Genomic DNA, 12260 nt, shown 5'->3' on the forward strand with positions numbered 1-12260 from the left:
GCAATAAGGTCTCCCTGGAGCCTTCACTTTTCCAAACTGAACAATCCCAACTCTCTCAGCCTTTCCTCATAGGAGAGGTGCTCCATCACCCTAATCATCTTTATGGCCTTCCCCTGAACCTGTTCCAACAAGTCTGTGTCCTTCTTGTGCTGAGGACCCCAGAGCTGGATGCAGCACTCCAGGTGGGGTCTCACAAACCCCACACAAGGAAACTTATGAATGCAAAGGAAAGGTTTCCACAGAAGGTATCAAAAGTCCATAGAGAAATATGTTCCTTGTAATTTCAGGTATTGAAAAGAAGACCCTTCCTTATTTGTCTGCTTGCATACAGAGACGCCACAGGACAGAATTTTAAATAGCTTAATTCCCAAAATTTAAACCCACAATTAAGGCTTTCCAAGAGGTTTCCAGAAATGGTATCTAAGTTTATTTATCTCCAAATGTAGCATTCTATGAAAAACAGTTCTTATGACACCCGTTATTTCAAACTCAGGATCTTTTAATTTGGTTCAGATGGAGGCACTCAGAATTAATACATGCTTTTGAACACGATGGCACACACTGCACAAGAGCAGATGTGTCAAAGGGACCTATGTAACACATTTCTCAACTGCTAGCAAGAGTATCATACATCAATGATGTGATTGTGAGCAACTACATTGTTTTAATGTAGCTGCTCAGGGATTTTTACCTGTAACATGGTGGGTACAACCCTGATAACGTTAAGCAAGAAAAATGCTTGAAATAACAATAGCAGTAACAATAATAGTATCACTTTTGGTATCTTTATTCCAAATGTTAGGAAAAGATAAATAAGGACTACCATCACACACACACAAAATATCTAGAATGTTTTATAACACAAATCAGTGCAAGATAAAATTGAGGTCAAATGTGTGAGGGAAGAAATAGCGTGCACAGAAACTTGCAAACTATTTCCTAGCCTCCAGACTTGAAAATGGCAGAGAAGAACATGTGGCAATTACAGAACCATTTTTATTGCTTTAAAACAACACAATTTAATTGGTTTGATATAAACATTGGAGCATATCTCAACTATGAGCAAAGCAGTGTACTCAATCATGTTACTTTTAATGGAAATAGTCTTGAAAATAGATTGCGTAAGGAACATTTGTCATAATGGCTGGTATAGCAAATCACGCAAGCACAACTAGATAAATAAGGTAATGTGTCCTGCCACTTGTAACTTAATTCTCCAGTGTATTTCATTAGAAGGATCTTAATTTTCATCTGAATTTCTCCGCCTTAACGAGAATGAGACTAGAGTTTGGCTGGAGCCCAGATGAATTTCATGCAATAACATCAGTAACCATCTCAAACTTTGCCTTTCCAGTAATTGAACTATACAATATGTTTAAAAAAAGAGGAAACATACAAACAAGCAAATAACTTAATCTCTATCCTAAACTATACTTTGAAACCTTTGTTTCAGGAGTCTTGAAAACATGATCAGTGAAGAAATATGGCTTTTGAGGCAGTGGCTGTTTCAGATAAAAAATGTTGGAAGAGATTAGTGAAATAGCTTTTGCGTTTTTCATGCTGATTCAACTGGAGATGTGCTGAAAGCCATAAAGATATGCTTCTTTCTCCAACTCGTTTATTTCACATATACAATAATTTGCGGTCAATAAATCTAGGATGGATTTGCATGGTAAGGCATTGGTGTGGCATACAGGATGGATAATAACTTTATCCATAATGTGGTTGTGGTATTTTTATAATCAGTTTCGTAACGTGATATTACTGGAGAGTATCACTAACCAGTGTTCAATATGAAACAAAGTTTTCCAAAGCAACACATGCTATGTACTAATTCATGTCATCAGAGATCCATCTTCCGGTGTACAAGACTCATCTTGTGTGCACATGGCTTTCATGGAGATGATAGCACAGAAAAATTTACAGTTCTATAGCTGGGCACTCCATCATTTTACCAAGAAGAAAATAATTTCTTCACAAGCCAGAGTTCTCTGGGCTTTGCAAGATAAAATTTGTGGAAGGGTGGAAACTTCTGAGATCTTTAATGAGAAATAATTACTTTAAAAGAACAATTGCAGTAGAGACTATTAACAAAATATTAGTTTACTTTTTTCATGTGTTCATTTGTATGTTTAATGTCTTATAAAAAGCAGAATATTTTAATTAAGGAAGTAATTTCCTTAGAAATATCTGTTATAGAAGAAAACATTGGAATCCAGTCATTTAAACAAACCAGAGTTTAATATTTCTTAAAAATAATTTACAGTTCAAATCTCAGTATAATAGTGTACTTAAACATGAAACTTCGAGACTCAAGAAATCTCAGTCCTGCATCCTGCTGAGTTAGTCAGCAGGCTTAAGTTTAAGCACAGTCTTCAATTTTCAAGTGCAATCAGCTGTCAAAAAGGTAAGATTTAGTTTATGCAGCATCTGATAACCTGCTTCCCTAGACACCTATTTTTCCCGGAGGTCCTTCCTTAAAGTTTCAAGTGTGCTAGAGAACAAAACTTGGCTCTCCCTGATTCTGGATTGTGCTGTCTGTCCTACTCTTTACAAAATTTCAACACACATGGGCGCAGATCCAGCAAAGCATGTGCATAATTTGAAACCCATGAATAACTCTGGTTAAAGCTGCCAAAGATGGTAGGATGAACAGAGAAACCACTGAATTTCAGAGCAAAAATACTGGATGAAACTGTATCCTCAAACATAAGACTGCAAACTTTAGAAGGGTACTCACTCAGCGCTTGTCAAGAAGGATGTTGCTTTTCAAGTTATTCACATAAATCACTATGGTATCTGAGATTCATTGAACAATTCATGAGAAATACATTTGCATTTGATTTTCCTTTCCTTAAGCTTCTGTTTGTTGCAACATTTAACTCCTGTGGGAGACTGGACTGAACTGTATATGTAATGCTTTCTTCTTCAGCAGAATCATTAGACTTGTATCACCAAGCATTGGGCAGAAAGTAGAAATATTTTTAAAGGTCAAATCATAAAACTGTAAAGCCTGGAGGACTTTATCTCTAGAGGGTTATGCCAAGTGTACCACTCCCTTGTATGAAAACTTAATTGATGTCACTTGGTTGAAATTATTATCTCTTGAGACAAAATTTGATATGACGTTATGTAAGATATCAGAGTAAAAGGCATTTTTTGGATCAGATTTTAAGCCCAGCTTGTAGAATCACAATTGGTCATTGTAAAAGTGATTATTATATCACAACCAGAGGATTATGATGTCAGGTGGGGAATAAGTGCAGAAGCAGATAAATTCTTAGGAAACAACAGTGATTCTGTTTTAAAACATTGTCTTCAGAAAAAATGACCAGAAGAAAAGAAGTACGGGGAAATAAACTGCACAGAAGAGCACTTGTTTCCAAATAAGATATTTCATAAGTTTTCCATAAGGTGACAGCTGCTTTTTCAAGCACCACATTCTGCTCTCCGTTACATCAGTGTGAATCCAGAGGAATTGCATTTGAATTGTTTTTGCTAGGGACTGACATCAGGGTAACTGACAGTAAAATTTGGCTTGAATACATCTTCTCAGAAATAGAACCCATTTATTCCCTTCAAAATAGAGAAGGGAGAATTACCAAACATCATATGATGTCATGTATCGTTCAACACTTTGGAAGAAAAATGGGAAGCAAGATTTGTTTGAAGTACGGCGTCCTGTTTTTTTCCTCTTGTCCTTCCAATTTTCACAATTTATTGTGAAAGCCCCTGTGGCTGAAGCACAAAATAGACCTTTTGGGCACAAGGCAGCTCTCCTAACAGTTGGGTCTGCCACCACAATAAAACCTTTAAGGACACTAATTCTAGGCTTAGGCACACTGTTCTCTGTTAGCAACATTACATAAGTAGTTCCAAGGCTCTTTATCAGCAGCTAAAAGTGTGTTTTTAGAACAAAATTGTCATTGGCAAACTTAAGTCTGACATGGAACACTGCTGCAAATGGGTAAAGACTGAGTTTTTGCATGCATCACATTCTGCAATTTCATGTAAAGTAACCTTCCTGGAGTGACAGTATTTTCCTTAGCTTTGTCCTGTGGTGGAGGGGGAAGAGGAGCAGAGTGAGGTTTCAGTCACTAAAAGCAGATGACAAGTAGCTTCAGAACACAAGAACTCACACACCTCACACACCAACCTGCTGCCTTCATTTGTATTCAACAGATGTCTCGATTTTTTTCCCACTCACTGCCTAGACTGTGCTGATCAGTATAAACAATGGAATTTTTGTCTTTATGGACATATTTTTGTTCTGTTTCACTTGAAGGTAGAGACAAACATTAAAAAAAGAAAAAGAAGAAAAGCAAAAAGCAACCTTCACAGACACATTTATAGCTTAAAAATTTGATAGGTAAACTTGAAGAAATAATTAAGGTATTCAAGAATTTGGCTGAGAGATTCATGAAACTAGTACATGATGCTGTAAGATTTAAACAGAAAGAAAAAAAAACAGCAAAAAAGAAAACCTGAGGGATTAATCTGTGAGACACTGTAAAAGCCAGGGGAAATGAAAATGGCTAATTATGCTAATTTTATGTTATACTATCAATATGGAACATGTATTGTCTTTATGTGTATATATGTATAGATACATAGTGTGCCTATATGAGTCCAGCCTTTTTCCATGACTACTTTGGTATATCTTTTAGTTAAACTACTTTGCATGCACAGAAAAGCTGGCTTATTAGAATATAATTTTTTTCCTTCCTAGTCTGATCACAAGTCCCTAAGGTGTCACTAAGTAGCTAATTCTGGTCCAGAATCAAGAATTTCCATTGTTGTGGGAAATACTTACTGGCAGTAACAGCATCTTTGTCTTTCCTTCTCCTCAGTTACAGAGAACAGGGCAGGCTCTGAGAGAGCAAAACGATGTTACACAGTGTCAGCAGATCTCCATTATCATGTGATCTCCAACAAGGTGTCAGGCTGACTTGGTGCAGCACTCTTCCCTACATCTGGCCATATGTTCCCTTTCCTTTGCCACTTTTACCACCTCTACCACTGCTGTTAGTTCCCAGTCAGTGGGTGAGATGCTCCAGGGAGTTCTGAGCACTGAAACTGCAGCTTCATATCCTGCCTGGAGAGAAAAAAGGGAAGGGACACTGAAACTGTTCAGACTTGTGTTTGACTGCATTTTCCCCAAGACCAAGTACTGGTGGAAAAATCCTCATTGTAGAGTCAGGGATGTTTGTTTTATTACCTGATGCTCTTTGTAGTTATTCTCTCTATGCACATGCAATTGTCAAAGTAGCTAAGTATTTCTAGAATGCCCAAGAAACAGAAACCAAGCTGTGTTTTCAGTTACTTTCCTAAAAAATTGCTCTAATTGTATACGTGTGTGCATGTGTCCAACATACGTTTGGATTTCCACAAACAAGATTTATGTGACTGACTTGTTCAGCTCCATCCTAATTTTGTTTTGGATTTCAACACTTCAGGAGAGAGAAGAAAACCTTTCTTTCCAATGTCTATATTTACCTGTCTAAAATATCACGAAGTCTGATGTCAAAAAAGCTATGTTATGTAAGATATCAGATAAATAATGAGTGTATGACAGATCAGGAAAATAATGCAGTGTAAAGATTTTCTGAAATAGTTACAAATGCAAACAGGAGAAGGAATAAAGTTCCCCTCCCCTGCTGATACCCCTATTCACTGGGGATTCTGAGAGGGAACGAGAGAGTTAGTTAATGCTTTCTTAGACCTTGTTTTTCTTTGAATTCCCCTCTCTCCTCTTCTAGCACACACTTGTACACATTGCTGACTCTAAAAGCATTCCCAGAGGTCAAATTATTGAAAGTTCAACCAAATTTTCCTAAGCTATCACAGTTTACTTACCATTCCCAGTTTCCACAGGCTATCTGAGCAGTGATTAAATATCTATCAGTTTTGGCATCAGAAGCCATAAACTGACTCTTTAGCCCCTGTGTTTGTGTGATATTGTTTGATCTTCCAAAGACAATTTGCACCCACACACACTGTTCAACAGAATCTGACTTGCAGTTTGTCTGTGAAAAAAAAAGCATCCTCATTAAAAAGTTTTCCAGTCTAGAAAGTCAAATAGGGAATATGCATGAAGATGACAGTCAGTGGTTTTGTTTCTGTTGGTTTTAAATCTTTGTCATATAATAATGACCCACTCAGCACAAGAAGAAAAAAAAAAATAGAAGAAAGGTCCAGAAAAGAACGATGATCATAGCAGATGCTGCACACGCTTTCAGTTTGTGGTTTGCTGCAATTCACCTGGACTATTTAAAAGCCTGTGATGAATGGGCGGCACAAAAGATAGCGTTGTGTCTTTCAAGCCTTTGACAGTAGGCACTAAATGTTACTAAGCAAAATTACATAGGGCCAAAAGGTTGGCCATGATGAATCCCAGATACAATAGAACTGGGGATTTTCTGTATACGGAGTGATAAGGAGGGACTTTTAGGGTTGACAGGAATGACTTGCATACTATGACAAATGAAGAGGTAAGGATGTGGCTGTTGGCACAGTACGTGAGAAATGCGGGATCAATTTCCCGCCACGTTAATGTCTTAGTGTGTGGCCTTGGGGAAGTCCCTTAGGATCAGACATTGGAAAGTATACAGGGGTCTAAAGATGCAAATCAGAACATCAGAGGACTTTCAAAGACAAGCAGAAAATCCTGACCTGATCCATGTCTTATTTTTCTGATCATAGAGATTTGTTGGGTTTTTTGGAGGAAAATATTTTATGTATCATCAGTTGTTCCAATTCAGAAAAGAAGTGGGTGATAAAAGCCAAAATTGGATTTGAAGGCCAAAATAGCTGAATGTGTAATTCATTTGTGTGTAATACACCTTGCAAGTTGTCTCCACAGCCAATAGTGGAGAAGAGGACAGAACTGGTTTATTATCTGTCTTTTCAGAGATCCACCAAGCATTAAATCTGTCAGGATAGAGGAGCAAGTGATTCGGCAGCTGGTCATTTGGGAGGAGACCTTCTGGCTTGATTAGACTTCCCTCAACAAAGTTCAATACATCAGGCCCGGAATAGGATTTAAGGAGCCAAAAGTTTCATAGCTGCTGTTTCTTTGGTTTTCCCTTTCCCTTTTCCCTTTCCCTTGATTTTTCTTAAATTGGCTTTTTTCTGAAGAATTAGAACATCAAATATTTCTTTGCATTTCCCGCATCTCCTGTAAAAAACCCATATGTCCAGTATTTCCTCAATGAAGGCCCAACAGCCAATAAACAGGAGCAATTAGAGGGACAGAAGTCTCTGTGCTTAGAAGTTAAAAGACTTGGAAGTTTTGTGCAATTTGCATCAGTATCCTGGAGTTAATCCATTGAAAACAGAAGCTACTGACTCATACCAGGGATTGGGGAAAATAATTTTTTTGTAACTCTTATTAAAGTCACATGCCTGGTACTGAGCTGTTAAGGTGGGTTTCCTACCAAAGCTCTGGATATCACAGGTGCTGTACATCTGTGTCTGAGATGAACATCAGGCAGCTGAGGCCAAGGGAATAGAAAAGATTTGTTTAGGTTTGAAGAGCAATCTGAAAATTTTGCTGTTCAGACAGGCATGTAACCTGTCTACAGAACAGGATGCAAAGAAAATTTTTGAAGAGTTTGATGAGGTGTTTAATAGACCTGAAAGCATTGTGAATAAAACACATCATACTGATACAGATCCCATTATGCTGCCAAAAGTACTAGCATCACATAGAGTACAGTCTCATTAGTCCTGAGAAATGAAGGAAAAGTTGATTGTGACAAGATGGTAAGATGCAGTGTTATTGAGAGGACACAGATACTGACTAGCCAGGTTAGCAACCCAATCACATTCAATAATAAGAAATGGTGCGGATTTATGTAGATGGAGGAGATTTGAATAAGGCTACCAAATGCAACAAAGCCCAAGGGAGTGCTGGGAAAAGACATGTCTAGACTTCCAAAAGCAAGAATATTTCCAGATAAAAATGCAAGCCTGTGATTTTGGCAACTGCAGTTTGACAAAATTTTAAACTCTACACCTGCATATGTCTTTTTGCTGATGCATTTTTAAATAAATTTGCTCTGCGATTGCTTCAGAAATCAAAAAGTGCCACTAAACAGAATTTTAAATCCCCTAAAAAACAGGTGGAAAGAGATACTTATAACCTCTTGAGCTAATGTGATAATCATCAACACTGTAAAAATAATAGCTGATATCCAGTTCAGCAGGTCTGGCTATCAGAAGCATTTTTCTTCACTGTATAGGCCTTTTATAGGTTTCCTTCTTTTCGTTCTTTCTCTTCCTTGAGAAGAAGAGAACAACTGTGTCAGCAATAAGCTTTATGTCAAATAGATTCCAGGTTTAGACTCCTGTCTTATATAGGCAAAGGACTTGAACCTCAGAGGTAGAGCTTCATGACATGTTGCCTTCAGGAGAGAGGCCAACATTTGAAGATCCCCTGCATTGTTGCTTTTCCCCAACGCCACTTGATGATTCTTTTTACTCCACTAGCAGGTGCATGCACTGCAACTGTGTGAAAAACAACCCCCTTCATATGCCAAAAAGATTATTTTTAAACATTCTTGTTCATCATGTTTCTAGTATGTTCCCACAATAAGTTTGTAGCATCCCACACGAAAGAGTGGCAACCTGTGACATAAGAGTAAAATGTGGTAGATGATGTCTGGATATTCTTACAAGGGATTTTGCTTCTGAAGTCACTGGGTTATGACACTGCATTCTGGGTCTCTCACACATCCCATGAAAAATGCACTTAAAATTGTTTTCTAGACTAAGCCTCCTTTTGGACCAATAATGATCCAGTTATTTGAAAACATTTTCAAAGTATCATTATATATACAACTCACAAATTTCAAAGGGACCCTTTGCAGAATTGCAAATATTCTGCTTATCAAGCAATTCGCCTGCTATAGACAAAAATAGCAGGGAGTGTATCTTAGTTAAGTTTTCACATTTCCTGCATGAGTGCGCGAAGAAGGTTTTTAGCAATAGGATGCAGAATGAGAAGTTTTGGGTTTTTTTCTCTGATTTTAGTCAGAAATTGCACACTTAAGAAATCTTTGCCTCAAAGATTACTGGATTACTACCAAGTGTCAAAACTGGATTCTGGTAATTCCTGCATAGTTCTGAGAAAGACCTGATCACATCCATATAAACAAGTAATGACTCATCCAAAACACAGGAAACAATCTTGAAAACAGAAGTCCATTTCTAAAGCACACTAACGACTTTCTTACAGCAGTTAAGCTTTCAAGAGTTTCTAAGCATAAAAATCACAGCAAGCAGCAAGGTTTGAACAAATCATGAGTCAAGTAATACTATTTCTGAGTAATGAGAAGTACCAAATTATGCCAACCTGTAAGTGATTGTTAGAGTAATTCTGCATGGATGGTCAACAGTGAAAGCCCAGAACCATCCAAATATAACTTTTTGTGGGATCTATCAATGTGAAGTTGCTGCACATATTGGAAGGTGGCATAAAAAAACTCTAAATCATAATACAACACAGCACGAGAGCAGAAATGTTAAACAGAGCCCACAAGGGCCTATCTGGGGCTTGAAACATAAAACACTATATAGAATGTCTTATAAATACCATTACAGAAAATAAAAATAAAATCTGCAACAAATATGGGAAAAGATGCAGAAGAACTGTTATTCTTTTTGAACTTGCTTCCAATAATGGAAGCTTCATTAAGCTAATAACTGTGGTCTTCATTTCTTCCAGGGATAAGGGTATTATCTTAAGAACTGAGAAAGTTTGTATTTTACTTTTTTGCCTCTCTCTAAATTCAGAAGCTAGATCTCTTTCAAAAGACCAAAGAAAAAAGGTGAATAGATTGTTATTTGAAAGTGAGTTGTTGCCCACCCTAAATTCCCAGAGTTGACATTTCTGGCACTGGCTGTAAGAGTCTTGGCCAAATCATTCCTTCCAAGCAAAGCCCAGTTTCGCCTTGGCAGAAGTACCATATGGCAATGGGTGCCTTTGAGATATAAAGCCTCTTCAAGCACCACTGAAGTGCTGCCATTGCCCCTCTCCTTATAAGGGGGTGTAGCATATGCTCTCCTGACTAGCTGATTAGCACTACTTAGAGCTAAATAGCAGAAGGATCAGGTTTTACCCTTCTCTATGTCTTTAGACTGCTGTATCCCACAGAGGAAGGCAAAAAGTGAGTGGTCTCTCACATGAAGGATGCAAAAAGTATCTCATCTCCCCTTAAATAATGCTGTATTTTATCTCTCAGATGCAATCTTGGATAAGTTAGTATTCATTGTATCTAATACATACGTTTTCTGGGGAAAATATATATTGACTGGGAATGTGGTTTGTTTATATGATTGATGTAAAATAGTCTGGAGTGTTACATGTTCATTCTACATGAGAAAGACAGGTTTTTAGCTTTGTACTATCTTCTCCTCATGAGAAAAAAAAGAAGTAGCTGTGCCTTCTTTATGCAACTAGAAGTAAATTGAGTGTAACAACATCATTGTAAAATGATGTGCTTTATAAAGTCCCGAATATGGTGCATCTTTTGTGTTTTGTTTCTAATTGTTTGCTCAATACAAAAGGATAATTCATTAGGCCAATTCTCCAAATAATCTCAAAGTGACATGAATTCCTTTGCAGAGTGAATGTCTGTAACAAGTAATCCATGGAAAACAGACAGGCGTCTCTTGTCATTTTGGAGCTCTAATCCACTGCCTGAAGCATGAAAATGCTCAGGATAACAAGTGTGGGAATGACCAAAATCAACATTATTTTTTTATTTTCTTTTCTAAACAATGCTTCTGATCAATAGAATTGCTGAATCTGCCAGATACAATGCCATGGGATTAATGAATTAAGCTCAGGAAGCAGAAGAATTTGTTAAAAAGGAGAGGGAAAAAGCCCCTTCTTTTCCACTGGTGTGTGAATATTAAGCAATGGAAGCAGCAATGACAGAATTTTAGCCCTTGTTTTACCATAGCACCAAGCCTTGTTCTGCACAAGTCTTTACATTTTAATTAGAACCATACTGACACCCGCTTTTTCAACTGTGAACTTCACTTTTAAATTTAAAACTATTTCCTAAATGCTGGTTTAGTATCCAGGTCTGAACACAGAAGAGAGATGCTGTGTTTGTGTAATCCAGTGTGTAGTGTGGTCATCATCAGTGGGGCTAGATAATTGGTTTTTAAACCACAGTAAATAGTGGTAAAATGAAGGAAGAGACTCTCACTGAAATGCCATAGTACCAGTAGTCAGCATAAAGTACTCACATGCTCTGGAAAAACAGAATGAAATACAGAGGGATCATCACACTTCTTTGATGATGCCAATGTTTTACAAAGGCTGATTGCCAGCGTTTCTGTCAATACTGCATCAGGAATGTAGCACAGGGTACATATCTGTGTAAGACATTACATTCCAAAATACACATTACATTGATATTCAGCACAGCACGGAAATTTTAATAAACCGTCACTCACTAGAAGGGGTTTGTTCAGATATTTGGGAGGGGAGAGCTTATGTTTGCTTATATGTTTGTATTTACACCTCCTTAAAGACCTCTGGGAATTCTGTGTGTCCTTTTGTCCAAACAAACAAACAAACAAATCTTTATCTAGTTTCATTGCACAAAAATATATTACAATAATCACACAGTCCTAGAAATCGGGAGGTTTGGAACATTTTCAACTTACAAGAACACTTCAGAGAATACTCCTGTGTAATTTATGAGCCCCTCTAGACCTGTCCATGTCTTGAACTGATTGTTGAAGTGGGCTTTACTAGGAATTTCTTTGCTTGAATTGGAGCAGTGCAGGAGGTGGGGAAGGAGGGAGGGTTAGAGCAACCTTCCCTAACAAGGCTTTAAAAGCTTCAGCGGTAAAGTTATGCTGATGGGAGACTTTGTTACTTGTTTTTAACTGGGAACAACCCGAAGAGGATTACGCTATGGGCAGGAGCTGTTATTTTTGTGGGTAGCAACGTCGTGGGCTGTGTTGTGCCGTTGTTGTTTTTAACGTGGGACGTGCATCTTTTGATTAGAACTGTAAAATGATTTTAAAAAACCAAACCGAACAACCAACCAAACAAAACGCAACAAACCCAAACCAAGCAAAACCAAACCCAACAACCTGGGCAATGACATGAAACAGCTGGTGAAATGTTTAGCTCCGTGCCCTCCCCAAGCGCGGCGGAGGTTTCTGTTCTCTCATCTCTGCCGCGATGTGTTTTTTTTTTTTTTTTTTTCTTATCCTCCTTTTTTTTCTTTTTTATT

General features: G+C 37.7%; 1 protein-coding gene across 1 annotated transcript in view; it reads left to right on the plus strand.

Annotated features, from left to right (window-relative positions):
• Positions 1-12260, plus strand: part of SEMA3A (semaphorin 3A) — a 238064-nt gene that overhangs the window by 58752 nt on the left and 167052 nt on the right. The gene's annotated exons all lie outside the window — the stretch shown is intronic.

This window comes from Corvus kubaryi, unplaced genomic scaffold, assembly GCF_017639235.1.
Source record: "Corvus kubaryi isolate FWS band 111438036 unplaced genomic scaffold, C.kubaryi_AGA036_p1.0 135, whole genome shotgun sequence".
NCBI classification, from domain to species: domain Eukaryota; kingdom Metazoa; phylum Chordata; class Aves; order Passeriformes; family Corvidae; genus Corvus; species Corvus kubaryi.